This window comes from Macadamia integrifolia, unplaced genomic scaffold, assembly GCF_013358625.1.
Source record: "Macadamia integrifolia cultivar HAES 741 unplaced genomic scaffold, SCU_Mint_v3 scaffold1475, whole genome shotgun sequence".
NCBI lineage: Eukaryota > Viridiplantae > Streptophyta > Magnoliopsida > Proteales > Proteaceae > Macadamia > Macadamia integrifolia.
In genome coordinates, this window is record NW_024868219.1 from 134899 (window position 1) to 147446 (window position 12548).

A 12548-nucleotide genomic window follows, 5' to 3' on the forward strand; every position below is an offset into this window, starting at 1 on the left:
CTAGAAATTTCAGATTTGGTTTATTCCAGATCTAGTTTTTAGTACCGGTAGTATCTCAAATCACTCAAGCTTTCAAGTTCAAGCATTGATTCAAGTAAGTAGGCTCCTTTAGTAGTCTTCTCTCCCCCCTCTCATTCCCTCTTCAGACTACCCTTTCTTTCTTAATTTAGGATTTTAATTTCAGTCGTTACATTATTACTATCCCTTTCCCCCAAGGTTCATGGCTAGTGTATGTGTTGGCTTTGACCCTCCTAGCCATAGAACCATCAATTTATTACTTTTATTTTAATTGTCTTCCTTTTCCTAAAGCCAAGTAGAGTAACCCTTGTAAGAGTGACTCTCTGGTCAAGTAGGGACGCTCATATTATGATGCATCCCTCGGGCTAAGTAGAGAAACCTACTTGTGAGTCTCTCTCTAGCTTTATCCTTATTTTTTTACTTTTTTTTTATTTCATTATTTTTTCTTTTATTATTATTTTTTAATTGCGTGGGTTATTTAGTTTTACTTATTTATTTATTTAATTTTAATTGCGTGGCTTGTGTCTTTAAATTCTTAGATGACGAATGGTTAGGACGTTATTTTAGATACATATGTTTTGGACGGTAATTAGAATTAGATCACAACCATTAATAGGTTCACTTTCACATTATTAAAAGAAATAAAAATAAATAAAGTGGCTGTTCTCCCTGTGTTCGACCCATAGCTACACTGATCCGTACGCTTGCGGTTACATTTTAAATCTCAAACAATGGTTCAGAGTACGGTTCAGACGACGGCTTCTGACCCATAGGGATTTGTTCCTGTATTTCCTGCAAACACAAACACATTGATATTTTCTTTCTTTTTTTTCTTTTTCCCTCCCCTTGTTTGTTCATTATTTTATTTCAACATCTCTATGAAAACTTACTTTTGGCACAAAAGAAAAACTTTCTTCCTCTTTTTTTTATTTGCTTGCAATGCTTAGGCACAATCAATTCCATAACTCAAGTCATACTTAAGATAATCAGGACACGAGAATCTAAATACCACCTCATTCTATTACCAAGTGAATTACATGAAAAGGGGGACCACCTTCCAACCACAGATGGGATAGGTGAATAACAAGGTGGGGAGACAATTCTTGAGGTGGGTGAAAGTTCACTAACTCTTCTGGGTTTGTCTCCTCGAGCTCATATTGTCGGCTGATGCACATAGGAAAGTAAAAGGATGTGTGTGTCAATCCCATCAGTCTGACATAATTGTCGCCAGGGGTCTTCATTAGAAAATCTTCTTGTGGCTTCTCTGAGCACCTCTATACGATATCCTGCACAGTCCTTTCCTATAAGTATTTCTTCCAATCGGTGATAAGGTTTAATTCCAAAACTTCTCTCTTATCCCCCGATAGCAAAAAACTCCGAGTGGGCTTCCCCTTGATGGTATGGTGAGCTTTAATTTCTTGAGGAGCCAAATCTGAAAAATAGCAAGACTCCCCTGATAATGGTCTAGTCCGAATCTATGGCCATAGCTCATGTCATCAAATCCCTTGAACGTTTATACAAGAACCGTAGGGATGATGTCACCTCCCTTCTTCAACTGTTTTACTACCTCAATCAAAATAAATGGTGCACCATGCCTGGGAGTGCGGAGAATATAGCAAGCTATCATACAAAGTAAATAAGCATCCAAGGATCATTGTTGATGGATTCCTCCCATTGGTTGATATTGGATGAAAATCTTAGCCACTTTCAAAATGTCGATCTTCCCATACCTAACAAACTGCTTTACTTCTTCTTTCCATCTGACGAAATCCTGAATTTTCTCTAAGCAATCTTTCTTCAAAGAGGGTTGGAACAAACTGCCTTTGGGTGGAGATAGCATACAAACCCAAAATTCTTCAAGAGTTGGGCAAATCTCTGCTAATCCAAACTAAAATATTTGCAGGTTGGCATCCCAGTGTTGAGGTACCTGTCGAAGTAATTGGTGATGTAGCTTCACACAACCAACTTAGCCAAGAAAAGACACATTCAATGATTCTAGCAATCCTGGTGCCCACATATTTATGTCCAAGGTCCATTTCCTCAATGTCTTATCCAACGAGCCAATGAATTTTCCTGAAACCAATACAAACAATGAGATATGATGATTTATCAAAGCATTACTCATTGGCTAATGATTCAAACAAGCCTTTACCACTGTAGCATCAAGCTCTTCTTTTTTTTCTTTTGACTTTGACTGATCAAGGGTGAAGAATAAACTGGCCTTGATAAACTGGTGCCGGATGGCGATTTTTTTTTTTGGGGATAGAATCCTAGATAAGAATGGATGGACCATAGGTGAATAACAGATACCTAATGGTCTTTCATGCCAAATGGCGATTCTTGGGGGATAATGGCGATTCTTGGGGGATAGAATCCTGGGTAAGAAGTGACAAACCAATGGGTGGATGATAGATACCTAATGGCCTTTCATGCCAAATGGCGATTCTTGGGGGACACAAACTGTGATGATCTTTTTAAGGTACTTTGATTATTAATCAAGGAACCGATTTATTGCCTTAGATGGTTGAGTCCGCACTTGCACATGTCAAGTTGCCTACCTATCCCTCGAGGGGAATCAAGTCGGACGGAGTTTAGGCTACCCTTTTAGACATAATATTTCTTGAGTTGATCCATGTTAACCAAGCTGGGCATTTCTTCGCCATTGTGGTCTACGAGTTTCACAGCTTTGTCTGGTAGAATTTCTTTAACAGTGAATGGGCCGCTCCAATTGGGCCTGGATTTTCCTCTTGGGTCATGAATTGGTATGTTCTCAGAGAACAAGTTCACCCATCTCTATGCGGCAAGGCTTCACATTTTTGTTAAAGGCCCTGGCCATTCTCAATTGATACTTCTTTAGATTATCCATGGCCTTCATGTGCCTTTCATTAAGAAAATTAAGCTCGTCATGTCTGGCCTTCACCCACTCTCCTTTTTGTAGCTGACTATCAAGAAGCACCCCTTAGGGATGGTATTAGGATTTCTACGGGTAGAACCGCCTTAACCCCATATACCAAAGAGAAAGGGGTTGCCCCTATCGAGGATCGTATAGAAGTTATGTATGCCCATAAGGCAAGGGTTATCAGCCCAATCCTTGTGTGTTTTTGGCATTTTTTTGCGGAATGACCATGATATTCTTGTTAGCTGCTTCTACTGCCCCATTGGTCTGCTGCTTGTAAGTGGTAGAGCGATACCTTCTGATACCGAATTTTGTGCAGATTTTGTCGATCTTGCCCCAAAAGTGAGATCCTTGATCTAATATCAATTCTTGAGGTACTCCATATCGAAAAATGAAGTTTTCCTGGATGAACTTGGCCACCTTAGCAGATGTGAGGATTACATAGGATTGAGCTTCTATCCACTTGGTGAAATAATCAATGGCTACCAAGATAAACTCGTGGCTATTGGATGCTTTAGGGTTGACCTTTCTAATGACATCAATGCCCCAAGTGGAGAATGGCCAAGGAGAACTGAGTGAATGCAAATCTGTTGGTTGGATATGTATGATGATAGCAAATATATGACACTTGTGGCATTTCTTGATGAAGTCCATGCAATCTGCTTCCATTGTGTTCTAGTAATATCCCAGCCTGAGGATCTTCTTAGATAACATCTTGGCATTCATGTGGGGTCCACAAAGACCTTAATGAATTTCTTCCATGATGGTTGTATCTTATTCCTCATCTACACACAAAAACTGTATTCCGTTATAGGACCGTTTGTATAACAGATCCTCTTGGAGAATAAACTGGGTGGAATATCTTCTCAAAAGCTTCATCTCTCTCTTAGTTGCTTCAACTGGATACTTCCTTTCCCTGATGAAATCCACTATGTGAGCGAACCAAGACCGACCATCTAAGTGAGAAAGTTCACCAAATTCTGATAATGGGCCTGCTTCTTTGTTCTACCAAGAATGGTCGGACTCTAGCCATAAGGTTGCACTCTACCATAGAAGCCAAGGTTACAGGGGCATTAGCAAACCGGTTATTATCCCTCTAGAAGTATTCAAATGAAATCTTCTCAAAGTGTTCAATCACCTCTTCCAGATGCTCTTGATATGGCTTCAGCTTCTCATCTCTAGTTTTTCACTTTCCCTGTATCTGACAGATGACAATGGATGAATCACCGTACACCTTGATCCTTTTCACCCCAATGGTTAAAGTAATTTTGAGCCCCAAAGCACAAGCTTCATACTCAGCAATGTTGTTGGTACATGGGAAGTCAAGGCAGAATGATGAAGGTAAATAATGACTGTCAGGAGTGACAAGTAATATTCCTGCACCACATCTCTTTTGATTGGCTGCTCCATCGAAGAATAATTGACATTCATTAATTGTATCTTCTTCCTCTACCACTGTTATTCCTTTATCGAGAAAGGCATCATCCAAGGACCTTCCATCTTTTGTGGGGTGAGTAGCCAAATGATCGGCTATGGCCTGCCCCTTGATAGATTTGTAAGTAACATAGGGGATGTCAAATTCTGATAGCAAAAGCAACCAATGGGCCCTGTTAAGGCAAACTTCTCGAAGAGATATTTGATGGGATCCATCTTTGAGATCAAATGCACTGGATAGGAAACCATATAGTGTCGTAACCTTTTAGTTGCACAAATCAACGCAGTACAAGTTCTTTCCAAATATGTGTACCGGGTCTCATATTCCAAAAACTTCTTGCTAAGGTAATATATGGCATGCTCTACCCCCTTTCCGTTTCCTTCTGTGCTAGCAAAGATCTCATGGAATATTCTCCCACAGACAGATACAACAGAAGTGGTTCTCCTTCCACTAGCGGTATCAATACTGGTGGGTTCATAAAGTACTCCTTGATCTTGTTAAGGGCTTGTTGGCATTGGTCATTCCATTCTGTGGGTTGATCCTTCTTCAACAGTTTGAAAATTGGTTCACAGATTGTAGTTAACTGAACTATAAATCTGCTAATATATTGGATGTGATCTAGAAATCCTCGTATTTGCTTCTTAGTCCGAGGCGTGGGCATTTTCTGAATTGCCTTGATCTTAATAGGGTCAAATTCAATGCCTCTTTCACTCACCAAGAAGCCTAACAACTTTCCCACTGTTGCCCCGAATACACACTTCTGAGGGTTCAACTTCAACTGATACTTCTTGATTCTTTCAAAGAATCGCCTTAGTGCGGGAATATGCCCCTGCTGATCTTTAGACTTTACTATCATGTCGTCCACATAGGCTTCCACATCTTTGTTCATCATGTCATACAATATGGCTGTAGGTTCCCTTTGATATGTTCCCTTTGATATGTTGCCCCAGCGTTCTTAAGTCCAAATGGCATCACCTTATAACAATAGGTTCCCCATGGAGTGGTGAAGGCTATTTTCTCATGATCTTCTGGGTGCATGCTTATTTGGTTGTATCTCGAGAATCCATCCATGAATAATAATAAAGCATGCCCTGTCGTATTATCCACCAATACATCAATGTGTGGTAGTGGGAAGTCATCTTTAGGGCTTACTTTGTTAAGATCTCGGAAGTCTACGCACATTTATACCTTTCCATCTTTCTTCGGTACTGGTACAATATTGGCCGACCATTGGGGGTACTTTACCACTTGTAGGAACCCCGCATTCCTTTGCTTCACAACTTCTTCTCTAATCTTCTCACTCCATTCTAGCCACATTCTTTGGAGATTCTGTATTACCGGCCTTGCCCTAGGGTAAGTCGGCAATCGATGGTGCATAATGTTTGGGTCGATACCAAGGATATCCTAGTAAGACTAAGGAAAGACCTCGACGAATTCCTTCAGGAGATTACTTATCCGTTCTACTTCTTCATCATCAAGGGTAGCGCCAATTTTTACCTCTCGAAGGCATTGGTCGGTTCTTAGATTAATAACCCAAGTATCCTCACGAATGGATTGGACTTTCTTTGTTTTGCATTATTTTATTAATTCTTGATATTTATTAAGATTATCATCGAAAAAAGGAGGCAAGTTATACTCCGAATCAGAAATTTCATTCATGAAAGGAGTAACAGACTCGTCATATAAGGACTTTGGACTCTTCTCAAAAGAAGAGATTGACACAGAATCACAAATAATAGATTCGACTACAGACTCAATAACTGGCCTGATGCTTTCACCAGGGGTAATCAGGCTAGTTGACTCAATAGCATGAGCAAACTTGAAGTTTTCCCCAATGCTTGTCCAGTTCAGAAGTGGTTCAGTAGCTTAATGGATGAGGAGATGTGGCAAAGGGCCTTCTTCACCTTTTGAGAAAGTTGCTACTATTTCTTTAGTGGCACAATGGTTCCTCTAGACAGGTGCCTGTTTCTTCATGAATACCAGCTGATCCATCTCGTGCTCTCAGAAGCTGAACTTTCTGAGGGGTGCAGATCAATGGAGATTGCTCAATCTTTTTTTTATAAAGTCTATCTTTTCGAGCCTATTAAGGGATTCCATCCTGGTGCCTCGGTCACATCTTTGACCACCTTCACAAGCCTTCCCATTGCAATTGGTTCAGGCACAGTACATATAAACCATCATCCTCTATGCTCTCCTCTATTTTACTTACACACTTCTTCCTCTGAAGGGATGGGGCTTGAGCTCATGCAACTCTCGGGCTCTCGGGCTCACCTTTCAAATCATTGGGAAGCGACAGACTCCAGGTGAGCCTTATCTTCTTCTCCCATACTCTCTTCATGAGAACTCAAGGACTAGGTGCCTCCTTTGATTGGATCAATATTGCGGGATCATCAGATGAAGACTCAGTCTCAATCAGTGCAATTTTCGTTATCCCAATGATGCAACTGTCTTGGTCACCTTCTTTGACTAGCATTTTCTATTGTTCCACTTCATAAGTCACCCAATCAAACTCGTCTTGGAAGAAAATTTCAAGTCTTGGCGGCGGTTTCATCAAACTATGGCTCCACATGTCCACAAAAGGGGAAATCCTCTCCTTTCACAAAGTACCTATTATGAGTAGGGTAGTATGTGATAGAGATCTTTCTAGTCATCCTCAGCACTTTCTACCCTTTGACAATTGGAGGAGTGTACCCGAGACCATTCTTTCCTTTGTTTATTGCCAAACTAGGCTGCTTTGGAACTCCTTGGTGATATTTCCCCAGTCCCATGCCAGAAAAATATTGCATGTTCTTCATCATCTGATTCACTAGCAAACTCCAGATGGCTTCATAGTTAGCTAGGATTTTCTCCTTTGGAGCTTCTTTGGCAATGGCTACACAAGTGGTGTCTCTTTTAAAACCACTCAGTTGCACCTCCTGGTCTTGTTCTTTCCCCTTTTCAATGTTGGCCAGAGTGTTAACCACTTCAGGATCTCCGGCCACTAAGACCACCTTCCCCTCATAAATGAACTTCATTTTTTGATGGAGACTAGAGTACACTGCCTTCGCAGGATGCAACCAAGGCCTTCCCAAGAGCATGTTAAAAGCTACTGGTATATCAATGACTTGGAAATCAACATCAAACTTCACCGGGCCAATCTTTACAGCAAGGGTAATGATGCCAAGGATCTTCCTCTTGGTATTATCGTATGCCCTTATGGTTTGGGTGGTTGGCCTCATTTATTCCAAGTTGACACCGATACTCTATGCTGATCTCAATGGTAGCACATTCAAAGTAGACCCGTTGTCAACAAGAACCTGGGGAACCACTTTGTCAAGGCATTCAATTGTAATATGGAAAGCCTGATTGTATTGGGTTTCCTTAGGAAGCTCAAAATTCAAGAACATCAGGGACGCACTGCATATGTTGCTCCTACTATATATGCGAGGTGCATCGGATTTATCTTGATCGGCACTTGCACATTAGCGAGAGACTGAGACTGCTTCATGGTGCAAAGGGGATGCCATCAACAATCCCCAAATGGAGATGTTTGTCAGTGATTTCTTGAGTTGAGCCAAGACTGGGTTCTCTGGCTCTTTCTTTATGCTGCTAGTTTTGGCCTCATTAGCCCTTGGTTGCCCTACTACTAGAGCCTTGCCCTTGTAGTCTTTCCCACTTCTAGTTTCCATCACATTGATTGGTTTTTTCATAATAAACTCAGTGGGATAACTATCTTCATCATCACTATTGGTTAGGGTGATTATTCCCACCATAGAATCATCTTCTTCTGATTCTCCTTCCCTACTTGGGGTGGGAAGTCGAGGACCTCTACAAATATTCACCGCCTTGGCTCATAGCTTCTTCACTGCATTGAAAATCTGTTGGAATGCAGCGTCTACCGCCTTTGCGATTGTGTCATCTGGTCCTATTTCCTGCAGATCATCCAATTGCTCTCGGTAGTAAAGATCACTGATGGTTACTTCCCTTAACATTTTGTCAATTTCTTCTACCCTTTCTTACATCCTCAATGTGTTGGAATACACTTCACATAGTTTTTCTTCCAACTCAGAGGTGGAGTACTGTTCGTCCATAAAAATTTACGTCGGCTCTCCAGATTCCCCCTCATTTTCTGAATATGATGTAGAATCATCTCCCCCATGCACTGGGAAGGGTAAATACTACCTGTTGGATCAGCTATTAGGTCATCATTGCCAATGGCGTAGACTAAGAAACATGTCGGATGTTCTGGTGAGTAATATTCTGACTCATCATCATAATCATTGTACCAAGGTCCTTGGTAGTCATCCCAGTCTGGATACCCATCATCCTCAGAGTCATCTCCATCCTTCTCATCTTCATTTTCATCCTCATCATCATCATCATTTTATTGATTTCACTCCCACTTGATTCTTCATCAGATTTCTCAAGACCATCAAATTCTCCAAATCCAAACGCTCGGAGTATTTAGAGCTTACGGATCGAAAGATTTCCATACGGTTGGTCCTATCATTGCTGGCTCGAGGTTCGACCAGTCCTAACTTATCATCCTCTGTATCACTCTCTATGTGGACTAAGGAAGTGTATTCTTTGATCTGCTCCCCTATGGCCAATGTGGTTACTGCTCTGAGAAGATCAGTTGTAATCTCTTCAATTACCTCTGGATTGTCTTCTGAAGTTATAATTGGCTGAATTAGAGAAGTAGGATCACTCTCCTGGTCTTCCCTCAATGCATTTACTAACTCTATTGATAAAGTCATCTTTGGGAAATCTGGTAATGCAAACATATCCTTCCAATCATATCCATCCATCCATCCTTCTTTTGGGTTATACATCAAACCTTGAGAATGGGATTGGTATGTGGGTGATGATGGATGAAATGGGATGGTATGAAGATGATGTAATATGAGTGGTAGGATATGAAGATTGGGGGTGATAGGATGAAGAGGTTCCTCCACTTTGATGGTGGAGGAAAGGTTGATGATATGGTGGAGGTTGATAACATGGCGGAGGCTGATAATGTGGTAGAGGCTAATAATGCTGTGTGATGGATTCTTCTGATGAGGAGGGATGGATTGGGGGCACCTGATCTTTTGACTCTTCCTCTGATGATTCTCTTCTTCTGGGGGTTCTTATGACTCCAGCCCTTTGACTCATGATTTTCTTATAAGCGCGGGCATTCATATGATTCTTTTGAGCTCTAGGTACAATGAGTTAAGCAGGATCACTCTCTATAGTTTCTTCATCAAGATTGTTCACATGATCGGGGAGTGGATTGGTATTGACATTGGGAGGCTACTTGATTTTGACCTCAATGGTTCCATTGTCTACTAAGTCCTGAACTACATGCTGTAAACCCAAACTCATGATCCCTATACTCAATGGTTCCATTGTCTACTAATTTCAGTGTGGTAGGCACAATACTCATGATCCCTATACCAAGCTGGAGGAGGGTTCCTGATCACTCTTGAAGCCACTGTCCCTAGCAATCCTTGCTTCTTTAACTTCTGATATGCGACTATTATGGGCATTCCCAGATCAAAAAATTACCTTCTTGGGTGAGGAGCCTTCTGGGCGGGTGCATCTACTTGTATTATGTAGGGCTGTGAAGAAGTGGCTAGTGAGACTGACTGCTGAACTGCACTTACCATATTAGTTTCTAGACCCTTTCCTTGTCTGACTTGGGTGTTCTTGCTTGCATCTTGGGAGGATCCTTGATACTATGCCTCTCTCATAATTCTATTCTCCACCTATGTGCCGGTGGTTATCAATGTATCAAAAGTTTGCAAATGCTAATAGTAAAGAACATCATAATAGGGCTTTGACAAGTTCTCTATTAACATCTCTACCTGCTCTGCTTCTGAAGGCCTATCTGCCATCTTGGCGATTTTGTCTCTGAATCTCAGCAAGAAGGTGGTGAATCCTTCTTTAGGCTACTGTCTCAACGTCCCAAACTCCCGATGTTTCACATCACCTCAGTGTTGTATGAGTACTATTTAGTGAAGGCCTTCACTATTGTTGCCCAATTCTGAGTTTTTGATGACTCCAACTGTGTGAGCCACTCAGTGCTGGTCCCGATAGGGTTAACATGAAGGTTTACCCCATCTGGTTATCTGCAAGTTGCCACGACTTGGCGATGTTGAGGAAGACCTTGAGATGAGCCTTGGGGTCTCCTAACCCATCAAATCTATCAGTCTACCACTTGAATTTTTCTAGAATTCTTACCCCATAGAAGAAACTTATTTCCTCAGAATCCACTGCTTACCTTCTGAGCCTTTTCTTGCTCGAATCATGTTCTCCAACTTCTCTAAATTCTCTCTGAACTTCCTTTCTTTTTCCATCTCCAGAGGCTAAAAGTGGACATGTGCTGCAAATTCCTCTTCTTCATCTTCGACCACTATCCTAGGAGGAGGGACCCTGAAATAGGCCCCTCATTGACCATTGGGACTGGTAGGTGAAGATCCTCTCTAACCGGTTGGCCAGACATGCTCTGGTTCCCCTGAGTCGACTCGGGAAGAATTCCCACGATGACCTATAGCTCCATTCTGGTTCACATCTCCCGTTGTCAGTGCTGACTTTGGGAGGGTTCTAATGTGTATGCAATATCTGAGTTATTCCTCTTTTGACTTCAATCATCTCTGTCTGCAAGGTCTCCATGGGATGGACCCAGGCCTGTTCGAGTGTTTCCATATTGGGTGGATCCATGCTTACTGGGCTGTAATCACTTGGTAGTAGACAATTTCGAAGAGGTGACGGAAGTGATTCTGGATTTAGGCGAGTCAACCGATCACCCTGACGCGTCCAAAGGGACCGCGGTGAATACTTGATATGTGGAATTATGCCTGAACCAAAAGTGATTTATTTTAGGATTCTTGAATTCCAAACCCTTTATTCACACATTCACTAGATTATCAACCAATGATCCATCCAAAGTTAGTCCGCTTAATGATAGGAGGGATAGGGTTCGATGCCCCTGGTCCACCCAAGATCAAAAACGGAAGATTCATACAAATGGCTTGTCAAGAATACTCCCATAAGACATTCCGTGTAATAAAGTCATGCTTTCCTTGCTCTTTTCCCACTAGGTGTCCTTCCTCTTGATTTTCTCGGGACTTCTTGGGACTTGACATGACTTTGGCGGGATTGCCCCTGAGTCACGTATCTGGACCTTTTCCTTAAGGAGGAGGGACACCTTTTATCTGAAACCCACTTTAGGAAAGCAATTCTTTACAACTGGAATATAGTGTAGGAAAACTCCTTTTCATGACTAAAAACAAGTTCTATAATTAGCTTGTGGCGTTCCTAGCTTCTACATCTATTTTTTACATGATGCGAGCATGCAGTGGATGCAATAGGACCCACAAGGCTTCCTTGAAAGGATCTATATATGTAAGGTGTGTGATCCTTTTGATATACCCATAGGTACGAGATCAAGGGGGTGACTTCCTTTCCCATTACTCATAACTACACACGAAGTTAAGCAATTGGCCACGGGGTGGTAGAACCGTGAGTGATTGTATGCAAAAGTATAATGTAGGGTAACCATCATTCGATCACAAAATGTCATAAAGTGCTTAGACCTCCCCGAGGGTGCTAGCACAAATATGGACATCCTCACCATTTGATGACACATTCGATCTCAGAATGTTATAAATTGCACGGGCCTCCCTGAGGGTGCTAGTACAAATACAACATCCTCACTGTTTGACGATACCTTTCATTCTTATACAAGAAGCAGGTATCATTTGCTCTCAGAGTACTCTCCATGACATGCATTGACGTCCCCGAGGGTGCGGGCATGACAGGGAGTCCCTCGCCAAATGATTTCACTTCGAGCACAATGCATGATGCGGTTAGCGAATACAATTACAAACATGGGGTTAGGCAAACATGTTTTCAAACAAAAGTGGTGGAAAATGTTCTTACATTTAAAGGTAGCATCTAGTATTGGAAGCTTGACATTAGTCCCCAATGGAGTCGTCACTATAAGGGTAGCAACCGAAGATGGATCCCCATCCTCTCTCCTCTCTCTCCCTTCACCTTCATAGTGAGGGGGAAGGTGGCTCGAGTCGTGTGTGCTTCGCTTGTGGGCCCCACACCACCATATCACTGCTCGGAGATACGTGGAGTCCTATTTAAAAAGAGTGTGAAATTCATCATTTGAGACGGGGGTTTTGATGATGGTCCAATTCGGGGATCGGGATCATGCAAATGGGGTTTGGA